Raw genomic sequence first — 19,026 nt, forward strand, 5'->3', positions numbered from 1 at the left:
AGATGGCCCAGTGGTTAGAGAGTCGAGATGGCCCAGTGGTTAGAACGCGTGCATCTTAACCGATGATTGCGGGTTCAAACCCAGGCAAGCACCGCTGATTCATGTGCTTAATTTGTCTTTATAATTCATCTCGTGCTCAGCGGTGAAGGAAAACATCGTGAGGAAACCTGCATGTGACAAATTTCATAGAAATTCTGCCACATGTGTATTCCACCAATCCGCATTGGAACAGCGTGGTGGAATATGTTCCAAACCTTCTCCTCAACGGGAGAGGAGGCCTTTACCCAGCAGTGGGAATTTACAGGCTGTTGGTGTTTGGTGTTTTCTTGCTGCGTCATTGTTTATGGGTGATGGAAAGTGGTCACCACCACTTTCCATCAGGTGGCCCATATGCTCGTCCGCCAAACTATACCATAAAAAAATCACCATTGATGGGTTATTGGTTGTAAGGCTTTGTTTTAATACGACTTATTTACCGCCAAACAGTGATGTTTAGTTAGGTTATATCTCGGCTCAAATGTGAGTGAGCCAGTGTAACTACAGTCATGAAATTTTAAGGTCAGTGCCACATATGAGAAGTGATGAATATTTAACAATAATAAAAGTAAAGTGAGATCATTTACATTTAGATTGCCCTACGAATTGAAATCTATATATGACAAAAAAATTAAGGAAAAACATTAGTAAATTATTTTATACGAAAGAGATGATATCTTGGATTGAATTTATGACCTTGGATGTTATACCACGTGTTATATTTACCAAGCAATTAAATTTCATCACATGATTTTTTCATAATATCCCATAGACATATAAAGCTTTCATCAGAGCTTTCCATTGTGTATAAAAATAATAATTCTCAAAAACTTAAAATACAATATCGATATAGCAAAGAATATTGTAAATATTAAAAATTATTTTTATTATAAACTAAATACTTAGAACACTTTGTCAGCTTTCAAATATAAGCCTTACAAAATCTCCAAGTCGAAGTAACATTCAAGCAGGATATATTGTATAAATTAATTGTATTTAAATGACATAAATTTGTTTTTATAATTATTGTAAAGAGTATATACTGATTTTTTACGGATTCTTCGCGGCAGAATCTACAATCCGAACAGTAGGCAGTTTGACGGTTAGTAGTAAAATATCATTTATTAATCTCTTCTAAAAGCCTCCTTGGATAAAGTGAAATTTGATTAATAACTTTAATCATTACTACTCATTTTATCAAACAAGAAAATGAAAACTCCGAGCTCATAGTTTCTATCCATTGTAACTCTTATAGTTTTTATAATAAAGTCTAAAATTATATAACATAGCTATACCCTTTGTTTCGTTCTGAAACCATTATATAAGTATTTTATGTATTTTTTTATTTGCTATTGAATTTTCTGTTCTTTCACATGGACATAAAGTTTATTTTTGATATAATATAGTTTATAAAATGTTCGTCAGTGAGTGAGCTTCTAAAACAACAATACTATGCTGAAGTTAGTCTTGAAGTTAATATGTACTGGAGTTTCATTTAAGTACTATTCATTGTATTATATTCTTCCTTTCTTTAATGCAGACTTTTTTAATCTGGTAAAACGTTAGCGTTTTTAATAAAAACTTTTTCAATTGTTGAAATACAGAAAAGTCGAAATGGCTCAGTGGTTAGAGCACTTGAAGATTACGTGTTCAAAGCTTCACAAATTCACAAATCACTGGGTTTTCGTGTTGTTAATTTGTGTTTTAATCATATCACGGAGGTGACGATAAACATCGTGAGAAAACTTCCATGTGTTACATAAGTATTCAACAATTGTCTCCAGAGCAGCATGGCGGAATAATCTCTACTTCTCACAACAGGAGAGGCGGACTTTTTACTTTATGTACGTTCACTTTTTCCTCAGTATTTAAAACATCTGCGTTCTTTTTCTATGAAAATCTCGTATGTTAGCAATATGTAAATAGTTTATGAGTTATGTACCATACAGATGTTTTCAATGGCTTTATTTTATGAAACAGGTAAGCGGGTGGGCAAATGAGCTATCTGCTGGTAAGTGATCACGCCGCCCAAAGATATTGGCTTTAAGATATTGAAATAATTTCTTGATGTCCAACCTTGGGAAATAAGTGTCAAGTTCCCTTGTGCTTGTAGTTACACTGGTTCATTTACCCTTCCAACGAAACATTGTCCATGTCATTTATGTAATTTAGCAAGGCACCACTAATAATAGATACGCACAGAATATAAACATCGGCCCATGCCAATTATATAAAGCATTGAATTCGAATTTCGACCTTTATAAAAGAGAAATATTTCTCAAAATTCAACAATCGCAATTACGCAATGAGCTACCGTTGAAGTGTCACAAATTTAATTACTATCCGGACAGTTGGCAATACTGGAAAGGCTTGATTTTGATTGTGAACTTGCGAAGTCAGGTTTCCGTAGAGAAAGTTTATGCATTTTTTTATGCCAAATTTAAACAGTTTTTCTTGACGTGTTTGGACTTTCGTGATTTTCAAAAAACTATCTTATTACAATAGTCTTAAAAAACTTTTTAGTTAAAATTCAGATATACTTACTTACTATTTAAATACAGAATGATTGACGTTATTCTTATTTTCGACGAGCTGTGCCCTCGACTTTACGCGTTTGAATTTAACAAAAAAAAATTATTGTAGCCTATGTTACTCCTTATTATATCGGTTATCCCCCAGTGAAAGTCCCGTCAAAATCCAGTTCCAGAGATTACCCGGACAGACAGACAGACAAAAATTGTACAATATGTTATTTTGGTATATTTATTATGTAATGTGTATAGATACATATGCATTGAGTAAAAAAGGGCTATTTTAATATTTCAAACAGGCACTCCAATTTTATTATATGTATATATATATCTCGACTGAAGTTATTCAAATATCGAATAAAATCTTTAAGGAGAACGAAAGATGGTCTGTTCTATGTTTTCGCCATTTCCAATTCGAGTAATGCGAAAAATATGTCGCGGCGGTCAAAAGAGACTACCGGAATTTGTCATAAATCAAAGTCAACCGAAGAATGTTCGAATTCAATAGACGGTGTGCCGAATTTTCAATCTTTTCCAATGAACGAATTTCAATGAATTTCTAAGTCGCACTCCTCGTTTTATATCAAAACATTACAGCGCGTACAAGACATACACACACTTTTACGTCAGACATATTTTAAAAAAAGCTTATATAACGGTGAACGTTACTCTAAGAAGAAGATCGATAAAGTGAAAGTTTGAACAACAACAACAGCCTGTAAATTCCCACTGCTGGGCTTTAGCCCAGCAGTGGGAATTTACAAATCTCAAACGGAGAGGAGGCCTTTAGGCCTCCTCTCCGTTTGAGGAGAAGGTTTTTGGAACATATTTCACCACGCTGTTTCAATGCGGGTTGGTGGAATACACATGTGGCAGAATTTCTATGAAATTTGTCACATGCAGGTTTCCTCAAGATGTTTTCCTTCACCGCTGAGCACAAGATGAATTATAAAGATAGTTTAATAACTCTAAAAAAATCCATACATATAATAAAAATAACACTTTTTTTTTTTATTTTGTCTATCTGTCTGTTTGTTTATTCCAACTAATCTCTGGAACGGCTGGACCGATTTTGACGGATCTTTAACTGGTAGATATCTGATGTAGAATAACTGCAATAACTTTTATGATGTACTTATACACTCACTAAGACACAGGCGCAGCTAGTACCTAATAGAAAAAATAAAATTATTAACATACATATTATTACATATTACTCTCAATAGGTATTCCATAAATTTTGTGCTGATTTTAAAAAACTACATCAATATTGTAACAACTGTCAAGATAAAGTTTGATTACTATTGAAATTAAAAAATATATTTAATGTTTTAATTAATTAAAAAAAAATCATTTTATCAGATATTCATTCATATAAAGCTCTATTAAATTAAAGTAGATAATTTCCCGAAATTGTAAAATATAAAAAGGTCAAAATTGCAAAGTATTTTTAAGTAAGTAATTTTTAATACTAAAGTACAGAGCAGTGGGTAAAACGGAACCATAAACGAGTATTGCGGTTTCAAAACCGGGAAAACTGTACAGAGTTTTCATAAACTTTAATATAATTTATTTTTGTTACACTGAAAAATGGGGAAACTTGACATGTCACACATGAGACAAATTTTGGTAAATAAATTATAATTATATTAATGTTAGTAAATAGTTTTATTCTTTGTTCAAAGATAAGGAATATTCTATATATAAGGAATACATAGAATAGTCTTTATCCTTATATATTATAGTATAGATAAGGAATATTATATAATCTACAGACATTACTTAAAAGTTAGAATCGCTAAATAGATTGACTTAGTCCATTTAGATGATACATTCTATCGGACTTGAAAGAAATTGCTCTTAAAAATATTTCAGCAACAATAAAGATTCCATTCAAATGAAAAGAATTCTCAAACGGCCAAAACCGCGAACAAACATGAATCTGCCATCTTTACTTCCAATAAGTTTTGCCACCAAGGAGTTCCCTTTTCAAAAACAAATGTTACCGAAATGTAATGTCTCGTTTTTGTTAAAAATAACTCGCACAACACATATTTTCCGTGTTTTCTCGAAAGCCTTCGCCATTTTATTTTGAGCTATTTACACATTTCACGCGTTGTATTTCACTAAATAAATGGAACGAATGGTTTCGGTTGTAGAAGATCAAGGTAAAGCGGTGGGTTGACAACGATATTGTATAACTTGAAATTAAAAATAATGGAAGCGACAATATGAAATAATCTATATTACCTATATTAATATTATAAATGTGAAAGTAGCCGTCTGTCTGTCGCTCTTTCACGGTGCAACCGCTGAACCTAATTTAATGAAATTTGTTGCAAATGCAATGCAAATTAAGCAAATTTGAACTCCAAGAAAGGACATTTTTATGGTATAGGTTGGCGGACGAGCATATGGGCCACCTGATGGAAAGTGGTCACCCATAGACAATGACGCTGTAAGAAATATTAACTATTCCTTACATCGTCAATGCGCCACCAACCTTGGGAACGTAAGATGATATGTCCCTTGTGCCTGTAGTTATAATCTGTATTACCTACATTAATATTATAAATATGAAAGTATCTGTCTGTCTATCGCTCTTTCACGACACAACCGCTGAACCGAATTTGATGAAGTTTGTTATGAAGCCAACTTCAACTCCAAGAAAGGATATAGGTTACTTTTTTGCCTAACACATGAACCCAATCAACACCCCAATCGCGAGCGAAATCGCGGGCGACTACTAGTATTGTGTATTTTAAATTCAAAAGAAAATAATATCAATGAATCATGTTTTAATAAAATATCCGTACACATGTTATGACCTTTGTATCTCTGTATCTCGGTGCATAACACGCATTCATCGATTATAATCTACCGCTACACATCAATACCCTGCACAAATACAATAGCCATTGTAATTACAGACATAGTCATGACGTCATCGATGTAAACTGTGGCTTACTCTACTATACTCATAGCAGTTTCAATGCTGAAGAAAGAAAATTCTTCCGCCAAACAGTAATATTATTTGTGATCTGGTTTGATGTGTGTGTGAGTAAGACAGGCATAAGGGACATAACATCTTAACTCCTAAGGTTGGTGGTGCATTGGTAACGGTAGAAATGGTTAATAATTCTTACAACGCCAGTATCAAGTGATCAATTTATCTTTTCGCCTGTGTGTATAATAAAAACAATAATGTTCTTTTACCCATAGCGAGTAAATTCATAAGAAAATATAAAAAAAAATTAAATAATAATCTCGCCTTAGATATTAAATAAAAATTAAGTATATATTATGTTTGAATTCTGAAAATGTTGTTTTATTTATTGCTTTTAATTTATCAAAAGTTTGCAAAAATATACAAAAAATATACGACACATCTAGTAGTGGATTTCATGATCTAGGATCGTAACTAACCATCACGAAACCGCGTACGCAGAATAAATTTTCAATACTGAACGCGAGTCGTTAGTTCTTCTCAAGGGTTCATACGCGCTAAGCCTTATCTCCGAAACGTGAAGGGTCACAACAGAAGAGTATGAAAGTTTGATCTAATGGGTTTTTAATACTTTATTTAGACTCGCATTGATCCCGATATGATTGATTGCGGACAGATATGGAATGGGGAGGAAAGGCTTTAGAAATTTAATTTAACGGATTACGTACGTGATGAATGTTGAACCTGATGATTTTATTCCATTGTAAACGTGTAGGAAAGTAAAGTCCCGATGGATCATCAACGTAGAGACTCAAGTATAGATAAGTTTTGCTTAAAATATATTCAAAGGAGAAACGGGGGAACTGACCTTTTAATTTTTAAATCAATTGACCAAATATCAAAGTGATATTATTTTTTGTACATCGTGACACAAATCTAGCTAAATGTCGTGATTAAAACAAATAATCTCTTCTGAAGTTATCGCAGGCGAAGCCTTATTGCGTTAGTGTTTTAATGAAAATACTTCGTGTATATTTTATAGTTAAATTTATGAATGATATAAAGGATTAATTTGTAGTGTAATCTTATTGCTTCATATGTATCTAATTTTACTGTGGGTCGAACGCTAGAGGATTTTTTAATTAACAGTGACCATTAATATTGAGTTAACGGTAAGCTAACCAGTGTAATTACAGTACAAGGGACTTACCATTTAGCTTGGTGGCACAATGGTGATCGTAAGGGTAATAATAGATGGTTAATATTTCTTATAGCGATATCAGTGGTGGTCACTACTTCCCATCAGATGGCCTATTCACAAGTCCGACTACTTATGTCAGAAAAAATATATCGATAAAGATAAAGATGTTTGTGCCTTAAATCATAAAAATATTTTAACTTAAAACAAACTTCACTTGTCTCAGAGACATTCTGTTTTAAAATTAAAATATAAATAATCGACATTGTATTCTCTGTAACGAACTACTCTGTAAAGACGAGATATCTCTCGAGCTTAACAAACAGCGTTGAGATAACAATATTTCTAGAGGCAGGTGTGAAGCGTCGACGTGTTGCTTCGCTGCTCACAATCATTCGCTTCAGTAACGAAACATACGGAGTAAATAATTACATGATAAATATTTAAAGCATTCGAATACACATTTTTCTTTTATATAGTTTGAAAAATGTGGAACAAATACACCGGGCTCACCTATTTATGCATTATGCAAATAATAATCCTTAATGTGAAATTGTATTCGTTATATCAACACTTATTAAATAGTAAATACTCGACCGATCATCATGATATTTTTCATACAATTTATTACGGCTACAGAAAATATCAGAGGGTACCTAACACGCCCCTCCCCCCCCCCCCCCCCAACACTGCCACGATGGCGAAGAGGGTGGAAACTAAAAATATAAATGTGAAATTAATTTGAATATGACTGTACCCAGCGAAAGTAACTGTGAATAGTTTAACTAATTAATTTATTTCCAGTAAGACAACCAACAGTAGATAAAATATAAATTATTAGCACTAATTAGCAGCCCCTTTGACCCAGAAGCAATTTTTACAAACTTCGCATAGCACGTAAAATATAATAATTATTATAAAATTGGAAAATCAGAAGTTTTCAATAATATTATTTCTACTTCGAGCTATTCGACCAAACTTTGTCATTTATGTCATTACGTCGAACAGATTAAGCGTAAAGCTGCACAATACACACATATATCTTCAAAGATATTTTCCCAAAGAAACTGGTACCGTTTGGCGCGTCTCGGCTAATGAACTGGAAAAATAAGAATAAGCCGTTCCAACTCAACCTTTTATGTTAATGATGTTTGAAAAAATAAATTCAGCGTGAAAACGCGCCCGTAAGGGTTGCAAATTTATGTAATATCTGTGAGATATCGTCCCGTTATTTGGTTTGATGTTTTGATGTATTATAATACAGAAAAGTATCGATAAACTCGGTTTGTGTGTAGATCCACTGTCTATATATTATGTATATATTAAATAATAGACACGATGAAAAAAATTATCTTCCTTTCATAGTATTTAAATGAAAAAAAGTCAAAAAGAGTCGAGATGGCCCAGTGGTTAGAACGCGTGCATCTTAACCGATGATTGCGGGTTCCAACCCAGGCAAGCACCGCTGTTTCATGTGCTTAATTTGTCTTTATTAGTCATCTCGTGCTCAGCGGTGAAGGAAAACATCGTGAGAAACATTGGAACAGCGAGGTGGAATATGTTCCAAACCTTCTCCTCAAAGGGAGAGGAGGCCTTTAGCCCAGCTGTGGGAATTTACAGGCTTCTGTTGCTGTTGTTGTATCCTACCTGGGTGTGAACAATTTGCTTTACGTCTTTCTAATATCTGTAATATATAATATCCTTTTTTATATTATATTATTGTTCATATAAAGGCAGATGGCGTACGTTAGACATTAAAGTGAAGCAATAAACACAAAATAATAAGTAAGTGCAATTTTCCGATTGGGCGAAACGACTCTATTTGTATACTTCAAAAGTGATCGTCATTATTATAATTAAAGTCATTAAGTATATTTTGGCGTATAAAATTCAATATTATTAAATGTTGTATCTATATACATAAAATAATTCAAAGAGCTTTCAACGTTCAAGGACTCCATTAAAAATACTTCATAAAGACTGCAGACGACCATAAACGATTTTATTATAAATTGTGGCTTGTGAGTTTTATGGTTTTGGAATATTTATTAGTCTATAAGAGTTATATATATTTTAATTTTATACACTTATGTATTGAAATGCTAGCATTCTTGCCACTATTACAGGCGTTTAAGATTAATACTGTAACTATTTTTAATTAATATTTTTATAGATATAAGAGTTTCATGTTATTAATTCTTATCATCATAATCAACAGCCTTTTTTCTTCCACTGCTGGACATAGGACTCTCCAATAGGACGCCACTGTGATCGATCTTCGACTACTCGCATCCAGCTTCTGCCTGCCGCCTTGCGTAAGTCGTCACTCCACCGTGCCCGAGGACGTCCTACACTACGTTTGCCGTGACACGGTCTCCACTCTAGAACACGTTTTACCTAACGGTTATCATTATCATCGGTTATTCTGCGACAAATATAGTCAGCCCACTGCCACTTCAGCTTACTTCTCCTTATGTTATTAAAAAAAAAAATGCATTAAGTATAAATATATGTTTCAGAGCCCTACCTAGATTCTATGTTAAAATCATTCATCTTTGTATTGGGCTACCTGGACCCACCCAATCACAGAGTACTGACACACGCACACATTAGTAACACGTAATCGTGTTTTTATTGAGCATTCGATATTAGTACCAAATAATTTCTTGTTCTAAGCATGCTTATTTCAAAAATAAACATATTCTGCACTTCGATCATGCTATTTGAGACACAGTTCCTAAAGAAATTAGCAAGATTACCGTGCTGTTTCTGAGATTTAGTGATTAATCAGTGAACGCCGTTTTGATTATATATAACATCGATTTTTAAAATCACAGTCACAAATATTATAATAGGAAATGAACGTCTGAATGGAAAGGACTAAAATTATTAATATTTATATGATTATCTATAGATGATTCTATAAATATTAATAATTTTCTTTATAAAACAAACGACAAGTCGATTGATCATACAATCAAAGATAACAAGACTAAGAAATCAGCAGCTGAAGACTAAATGCGCAGACAATGCCACCCTATTTACCCGTAACCATTGTCCAACAAACAGGTGTTTCATTCCCATCTCACCACATAAACAATATCGAACAAAGGCTCGCTGAGAACAATAAGTAACATCAACACTATACGCTTATGCAACTAAAACATAGTCCTGCTCGGTTCCAACCGCAAACTATACTATCAATTGAAATCTACCCACCCGTAGATCCTCAATACAGAGGAATTATATGGTACGAAGTACGCTTTGTCGTTATTGATTTGAATGAAATGAAACTTTAATTCTATTGTGATAAGATTGAGATTTCTTTGTTCCGAGTTTATTTAAGATTATAATAAATATCTTTTTACTTTTTATTTTTAGCTTCATATACTCGGCAATTGTATTATCAATGATTAATTAAACGACGATACTAGTTGAGTTTAACGAAGCTGATATTTAATTAATTATCACAATCGAGTTTTAGACTAATTTTGTTATGTATATTGTAGCAGGGATTCTTCATATTCATCCATATGAAGTAATAACAAACTAAATATCGATATTCGATGTATTGAATTTGTGGATGAGAATTTGGGCCATCTGATGGTCACCATCGGCCGTAGACATCGGTTCTGTACAACACCAATACGTGAGGTATTCAACCTTGTGAAATAAATTGTTATATCTTCGTGTCTATAGTAAAACTGGCCAAGACACCCTTCAAACCAGAACACAACAATACTGAGTATTATAATTTGGTGGTGTAATCTGACATACGTAACGAGCTAATACCAAGCTCTTCAAGAATGGTATAACCAAATAAAAATCACCATGATGGGAAAATTCTGTAACATGTTGCAATTATTTACCCTTTAATAGCATGTCCACGTAAAGAAATTACGGCGAACGAATAAATCACGAGATTCGCATTTGATCGCGTCAGACGATAACGCTGCAATTTGGAATTCACAAAATATTGCATCGTTAGAGCTTCGCAAAAACGACGTTTATGTAAACTCTACAGCGAAGGTATAGTACGACACAACTAATATGTGGCATCGACAAATTCAATAAAAACAATTACTGCCCATTTATACATATAATAGAAATAGCTCGCCGCTACTATCGCTATAGATTAGAGAAAGCAAGTGCATGTAAATCGACATATCAAATTGACAAATATATTAGGTCATATGATATTACAAGTCAATTATGTTTGTATAAAGATCATATTCAGAAATAAATATTGATAATTTGTGATAGCGTACTTAATTCGGATCTGATCGGTTTTACGAATTGTATGCCGATGCTACATCTAAGTTGTGTCGTACCATACCAGACAATTTTTTAAAGCGATAAACATACACAGACTGTCTATAAATAAAAATGAAATTGAAAATTTCATCATGTTACAGGAAATATAAAATTGATTGTATAACTTTTTATAACGAATAATAAAAAAATCAAGTGACTATCAACTTTTTCTTGACTCTAAAAGGTCTTAAATAATAAAGAAAACTGCGATGATGTAGGCCTTGTTGATTTTGATCACGGCGGTCGACATCAAGGGAACCAGCAAAACACGCAGGACGCAGGACTATATACGCGCAAGAAATGCGTATACAGAGTTCAGGCGTACGACTGACAACTTTATGTGCTTTTTGAGACACGGAAATTTCACACTTTCAGACCCCGGGCCCAATTTTAGGTTTGAACCTAGAATCTCGGAACTGTAACACCAACCTTAGCCACTTAGACGAACGAGGCAGTCGAAGAAAATTATGCCCATCATTATAGTTACATAACTGCAATTAATTTCAAGTTATAGAACTATGAAATTCTTAACCAACCTAAAGCATATCTTGATTTACTATATGATCAATTACATTTGGAACAGCTAGACAGTGCATAAAAATAATTTATAAGCATTCAAATTAATCCTTAAATTGTAAACCGTCACGTCAGTTTCATGGAACTGGCGTTTGGATCCGATGTTCAACCAATAACATGGACCGTAAACAAGCGTCCGGAACCCAGACACGCTTATTGTCCGGTATGACCCGCGCATAGGTCATAATTCAGCCGTTGAAATGCAATTAGCGGGCTAGGTGATAACACTGCCACAATACATCCCGATGAATGAAGTTAGACGTATGAGCCATTACGTCTGATCGAGCGATTTCACAATTACTATTTCGAAATGGTTCTAAAGTTTTACAAATAACAACGTTTTCGTTGAAATTCGAGATTAGATACATCGTTTTCATATTATTTATGTCCTCACAAACGATACTGCTCTGACTCTTTTGTAGATATGCTTTATTTACATTTATCACCTTTATTAATAATCCACCAAAAAATAAAAATAGTAAAGCACTAAAAATTGTACACATATTGTGGTATTATATTCCAATAGCCAATAAAATATAGTTACTTATTTACAGCTTAATAAGATTGTATAATTTCTATAAATTTAAATACAATAAAATATATAAGGGATGATAAAATCTATATTTTTTAAATGTTATTATTGCCAGCTCGTAATTTTGTCATGTATTTCCTTCCATTTTTGGAAAAGCTGTTTCTCTTAGCAGATTGTCCCGTTGTTAGAAAATATGCTACTTAATCGATTGCGGGTTCAAGCCAACAAAAGTAAAAAAGTAAAAAAAGTAACAGCTTGTACATTTACCACTGCTGAGACAAGGCCTCCTCTTCCATTAAGGAGAGGGGGAACATATTCCACCACGCTGTTCCAATGCGGGTTGGTGGAATGCACATGTGGCAGAATTTCGATGAAATTAGGCACATGCAGGTTTCCAACAAAAGGACCGATGAATTAAATTGTGTTAATAGCGTACCTTGACGCTGAAGGAAAACATCGTGAGGAAACCTACATGTGTCTAATTTCATCGAAATTGCATGGTATTCCACCAACCCACATTGGAACAGCGTGGTGGAATATGTTCCAAACCTTCACCATAATGGAAGAGGAGGCCTTATCTCAGCAGTGGGAAATGTACAGGCTGTTACTTGTTGTTAGTGGCGTTCCAACATATGAAATACATTAACCTATATGACCCTGTGTATGATCAACATATTGAAAGTTGTTAAATGCGGCAATGAAAATAAGCGGATAAAGATATTCGAGAAAGTAACATGACACCTCCATTAGAGGAGCGTCTCAGGATAGATGGCACTTAAAATGACGCTGACGAGATAATGGCCTAGGCTAGTGCCTACATTGAAGCGACTTAAAAATTGTCTGAGACTGCAATTTGATGGAAATTCACCAGTGACGCCGTAAAGGGAAAACTTTTAGTATAATATGGAAAGGGTGCGTGATGAAGATTGACATCGGGAAAGCACCTGAGTTCTTTGTGTTAATAATAAATTTGAACAAGCGAGATGATTTCCCAGCGTGACATAACAACACATATTTTGTTTTATTTGTTAATTTATTATATAATTAAAATAGAACACACAACCATTGGTCAATGATAATGATTCATAATGATTTTGATTATTTGGGATGTTTTTTCGATGGGTAAGGGTAAGTGGTCACCATCACCCATAGACAATGACGCTGTAAGAAATATTAAGTATTCTTTACATCGTCAATGTGCCACCAACCTTGGGAACTAAGATGTTATGTCCCTTGTGCCTGTAGTTACCCTGGCTCACTCACCCTTCAAACCCGAACACAACAATACTGTGTACTGTTATTTGGCGGTAGAATAACTGATGAGTGGGTGGTACCTACCCAGACGGGCTTGCACAAAGTCCTACCACCAAGTAAAGATTCTAATGATACTCAATTTAAATCTGTTCTGGAATTTAGAAGTAGAAGTAGTAGAATATATAAAGTGACATAAAAACCCCAAAAACAATACACTCCTTTTCAAATCTCAATTTTAAAATGATAACTGCATGAACAATATGAATATGAAAGTTCTATTATGATATTATTATGATAATACATAATTAAAAAACAAAAGATAAAGTAAATTGAAGATATAAAAAATCTAGTCACTCATCTTTTTAAATTATTCGCATATATTGTTGGTAAAACGACAGCCTTAACATGTTATGTTGCTCTTTTACTGTTATTTTTATGATATTTATTTTTCGTTTCAGTAGAACTATGTCTAAAACTAACTTTGTTATTTGAGTTCCTTAGACAGGCGCACCGGACAACCCGGACACGTCTGTAAACAATCAATATGCAAATTTGGTTAACTCGCCCCCAGATCCTGTATTTATTGTGGAACACAAATGGCGTTCGTTATACTGATAATGGGACGCATATTGATTTGATTGTAACACTATTTAGGCGTTTATGGTGTTCGAATTAATTAGTAAAATTTATTTTTATTAATTTCTAGCGAACCGTCTCGGCTTGGCACGGGTGCAATACTGATACTGAATATACTACAGATTTTTTTAATTTACTACCTCACACTTTAGAAAACCGAATCACGTTATCTATTAAAAAAAACTGTATCAAAATCCGTTGCGTAGTTATAAAGATTTAAGCATAGTGATATAGGGACTATATTTTTACTACGTACTGATTATTTACTTGAAAATATAATGACATTTAATTATTTTTTACTAATTAGGCTGTTTACAGATTGACCTTGCCCACTTTCAAAATTAAACGAATGTAATAAACATATCACATATGACAATACCTAAAGTATTTTCAACAATTAATGATTTTCAGACAAATCTTCTTAAATTTATTTGTTTTGGTATATCGAATTAAGAAATAATTTAACTGCTATGTATTTATATTGAAGATAAAATCTAATCGCATTTTGAATGCAACTGCAGACTTCACTGATCTGAATAATATAATGTTACGCCTGGATACACATTGCTTAGCATAGCTGAGTATCTAAACTATTGTGAATGTGTTTACAGTATTTAATGATGCATGAATATAATTATAATTTAGCTTAGTAATTGATAATATGTTAATTATAATCACGTTCGTGGGACGACTGTGATTAATGACTAATTTCTGGTAACGGATTAAATTGAGGCCTGAATCAAATATTAATGTTATAATACGTTTAGTTTCAAGTGTGAGTAATAGTTAGTAAATTTTAAACGAATGAGGCTTCTTTTTATTCTGATGGAGTAGGAGATTAAGCTTTGGAGTACTAAGGAGCTTTCAACCTTTGGAGAAGCCAAATGAAGTGGTGACAAGACAGCCAGATTTTAATCAGACACTCGCAAGTTCGTTCACGAAATTTTCTTTCAGCCTGGCATAAGGTGAATTATAAACACGGGTTAAGACATGGAAATTTAGTGGTTTGTATATGACAATCTTCTTTAAGGTTTATTAGTTAACCCGGTCAACTATGTGCCTTAAACTAAAATGAAAAATATGAAATTCTTCTCAAAAATGTATGCCGTTTTTTTGACGATTGATAAAACGTTTCCTGAATCGAAAAATATAAACGTCAAACTGTTACCAACTTTTTTTTTAATCATAAAAAGGCAACTCGCTCGCCGTTATATTTGTCAAATATATTTTTGTTATTTCTATTTCATGCACGTCCCATGAACATTTTAAATCCGTGTATAATTGAGAGTTATGCAAATTCGACCTTTGGATAATCCGATGTAACGATGAAACGAAACCATTTCGATGATTCTTTATATACCTATATAGGTTCATCCTAAAGTGGTCTATCTGAAATATCCCTAAAATTAAGAAAGTAAATTTTTAGCTTTTCTTACGTTATATTCTTGCACTCTTGCAGGAATGCAGATTTCAATTAAGTTTTAAATTAAAATTGCGGCACCAGCACTGCATTTCTGCAATAGCAGTAACAAAGAAACCTAATATCCTGGAAGATAAGACGACGAAGCTAAAAAAGCTTATAAGCATTTAAAACAATCCCATTTAACCACTAGAGCGAAAATCGCCTGCATGAAACGACCTTAGCCTTTGCGTGCTGCACGGAATGCCCTTCATAACGATTAAGCGAATGTAGTAACTATTCCAACATCTAACTACCAGACCGGAGAGATTTACATTACTAAACTCCTAGAAATTAATTTTCAAAAGAGTCATCTCAAAGTGGTCAGTAATTCACTTACATTATCACGAGTTTCCGAATCACTGACCAATGTGCCCATTATACTACGAACTCTCTTACTATTATTGTATTATATGAAAAATCGATTCGGATGGATCTTGTTTAAATGGTTGATTCAGTCGTTTAGTTATAGGAGGCCTCCCTCACCCCTCTTTACTATTAACAAAAGGCCAAATAGTGAGGTGGTGAAAGATTTTCAAGGGTTCAAAGTTAAGTGGACAGGGTTTGTTTATGACTGTGATTGTAAATGACATGCGAAATGAAGTGGAATTGATTGGTTATGGGGAATAGAGCCATCAGACGCAAAGGTCAGATCCGCTGTGTCAGATAATAATTTGGGCTTATTTTGTCATGACATTTTCAAAATACAATGTGGACGAAATTACTTGGTGTATAGTATAATTGAAAATAAGCTAAGAAGACCCTGTCCACTGTCCTGTGTGAAATTTTAGTTCAGATCCGTAGTAGCTGGTTTTCTTCTTTGTTTGAGAATCTTAGGAGCTTATTCCATTACCCTGAACTAATGTGATTGGGGGTATACACATTGTAATCCAACACATGAGATCCTCCGATGTTATCCTTCAACACTGAGGACGATATGAATTATTAACACAAATGAAAATTTAGTAGCACTTTTCAGAGTTTAAACACTCAATCTCCTGTTAAAGATTTAGGCGTTTTACTAGCTATCCATCCCTACTTTATTCAGGTGAAATATGAATTTTACTGACGTGTCAATCGTGTGACGTGTCTAAGGCATTTATCCACTCAAAGAAACACTAATCATAAGGCACTATATAGAAAAACTAATTTTGAGGATTTTGGACTAATATCCAATCGTATAGGAAAACTTCGGGAATTTTGGACTAATGTCCAATCGTATAGGAAAACTTAGGGGTTGTACATGTATCAAAATCCATCATCCTTCTGTTCTTATTTCAATTTTATTTGGGGTCGGCACACAATGTCTTCTTCTTCCATACTTTGTCATCTCACAAGTAAAATTATTTCTAGCCATATCGTCTTCCCATACAAAATAAACGAGTACAGAATAGATACCTATTAGTACATAAAGACATATCTTTTGTTACACGAATTATGAATGAATTATGTATAATTTCCATGACGATACAGTCCAATGTTCAGGAAACCATTAAAATTTACAGACCATTCCGACATCAACATAAATATTTTCCAACACACGCCTCACATTAGTCCGGCGTGCGGGTTACATTAAAATTTCGTGTAATAGGAGATAAATCTTCACGCCATTACCCGGGGCAGGACAGGTGCTCTTATTTTTATCCAGGAAATTGGATGGCCACTTTAATTTTGGATACGTAACTTTGATACATGTCCCGGGTTAGGATGGCGGTATGCGAGATGTAACCAAAGTTGTCGATGGATTTTGTTTTTAAAATATTAAAAAAAACTTTTGCATCAGATAATTTATCTACGTTAAATTTCTTTAAAGTATTTTGTAAGTAAAAATTAATCTTATTCCTAATGTACTATAAATACTGCTTATGTAATAACTCGGCGGGCGTGATTTATACTGTAACTATTTTTAAATCTTATCTGTAGATAGATGAAGCCTAAACAATAATAAAAACTATTATTTGCTGATCACGTTAAAAATATCATTATATAAGTTTCATCACATCAAACCAGAATACATAAGACAAAGAAAAAATATGATGAATGACATCATACAATGTTTATTGTTTCCATAAATAGCAACCGTTAGATAATTTCGTCACTCAGCCATAGAGCAGAGTGGCGCAGTGGAAGCGTGCTGGGCCCATAACCCAGAGGTCCGTGGATCGAAACCACGCTCTGCTAGTAACTATTTTTATTTTATAATGATTTTTTTTGCAAATATTATTTCAACGTATTTATTTAAGTTCGTGAATTATAAGTGAAAATCGAATTTGAAAAGAATAGTTTTGTTTCTTAAATTGAATATTATTCAATTTTTCTAAACATTTTATAACGTCAATTACAATTCTTGCCGTCTTCTATAGGTTAAAAGCCGTCTAGGGTGTATTAAGGTCTTATTATTTCTTGAAGTAAACCTCTTAATGGCTACCCAAGCGACTAATTGTTCCACGGATGCGACGCTCGAACAACTTATACCTATTACAAAAGGATAATAACTCGAATTGTCTTAATCTATAATAATACAACAGGAATTGAGTCGTGTCGCAATGTTATTAGAGAAAATATTGTTAGGCTGTTTCTGTCGATAAAAGGAAACGCTTGTAGCCGTACTTTTGTTGAGATAAAACAATTATTTTCAAACAATGTTCCGTCTCCTTCTTTCGAATATCAAATCAATTATGTTAGAAAGAGAGAAAATGGCATTTAAATAAACAGTTATTATTATTAGAGTTAATTTATAATGATTTTCAGACAATTGAGAATAAAAATCTTATAGGCTTGGGATATTTAATCTCTGAGACATGTTTCGTTTTGTACTTATCTGAGTTTATGATGTATGCTGATAACACAACAGATAACAATTTTTTTTGTAGTTTATAAGCTTGGAACTATAAATAGAATATATACAGAAAAGTCATATTATTCGATACAAGATTTTGTAGATGATTAATAAGCGTGGAATTAATACCTGTTGACTTCCAGGCAGGATACATTACATTACATATATAATTGTATTCAACTAATATGATTGTATTTTTTAAATGTTGAAAAAGAGTAACTACTCAATTTCTTGCCGGTTCTTCTCGATCGAATCTACTTTCCGAACCGGTGGTAGCTTCACTTAATTGTTAAATGACGATTCAAAAGTGCTTGTAACGTCCCACTTGAATAAAGTTTATTTTGATTTTGATACAAGTGTTATGTTATTGTTGAACCAAATAAATAAATAAAAACACACAAATACCAGTGTTTTAGATTAAATTACAACTAAACGATGAATGAGTATTTATTTCGTGACTCAAACTATACATAATATGTTAACAATATGTTACATACATTATATAACTTTGACAAATGCATATTTTAAATTAAACTTCTTAACGTAATAATACAGATATTTTTTGCGTAAAAATGTGTTTATTAATATAGTAGTAGTATTTAGCTAAACTTATTTTATTTTATGTGTTCGATATCGATCTAAGATACTATATAATCTTATTTAAAAAAAATAACTCTTTGCATTAAATAGCCTAACATTTTTGT

The 19,026-nt window shown here is 33.1% G+C and overlaps 1 protein-coding gene and 1 non-coding gene across 2 annotated transcripts in view; both read left to right on the forward strand.

Moving 5' to 3' along the window:
- LOC124535572 (uncharacterized protein CG43867) overlaps positions 1–19,026 on the forward strand; it is a 363,739-nt gene that overhangs the window by 185,214 nt on the left and 159,499 nt on the right. The window lies entirely within an intron of this gene.
- Positions 17,593–17,664, forward strand: Trnam-cau. The gene has a single exon. It is a non-coding gene; the product is annotated as a tRNA-Met (tRNA).

This window comes from Vanessa cardui, chromosome 15 (assembly GCF_905220365.1).
Source record: "Vanessa cardui chromosome 15, ilVanCard2.1, whole genome shotgun sequence".
Taxonomy (NCBI): Eukaryota; Metazoa; Arthropoda; class Insecta; order Lepidoptera; family Nymphalidae; genus Vanessa; species Vanessa cardui.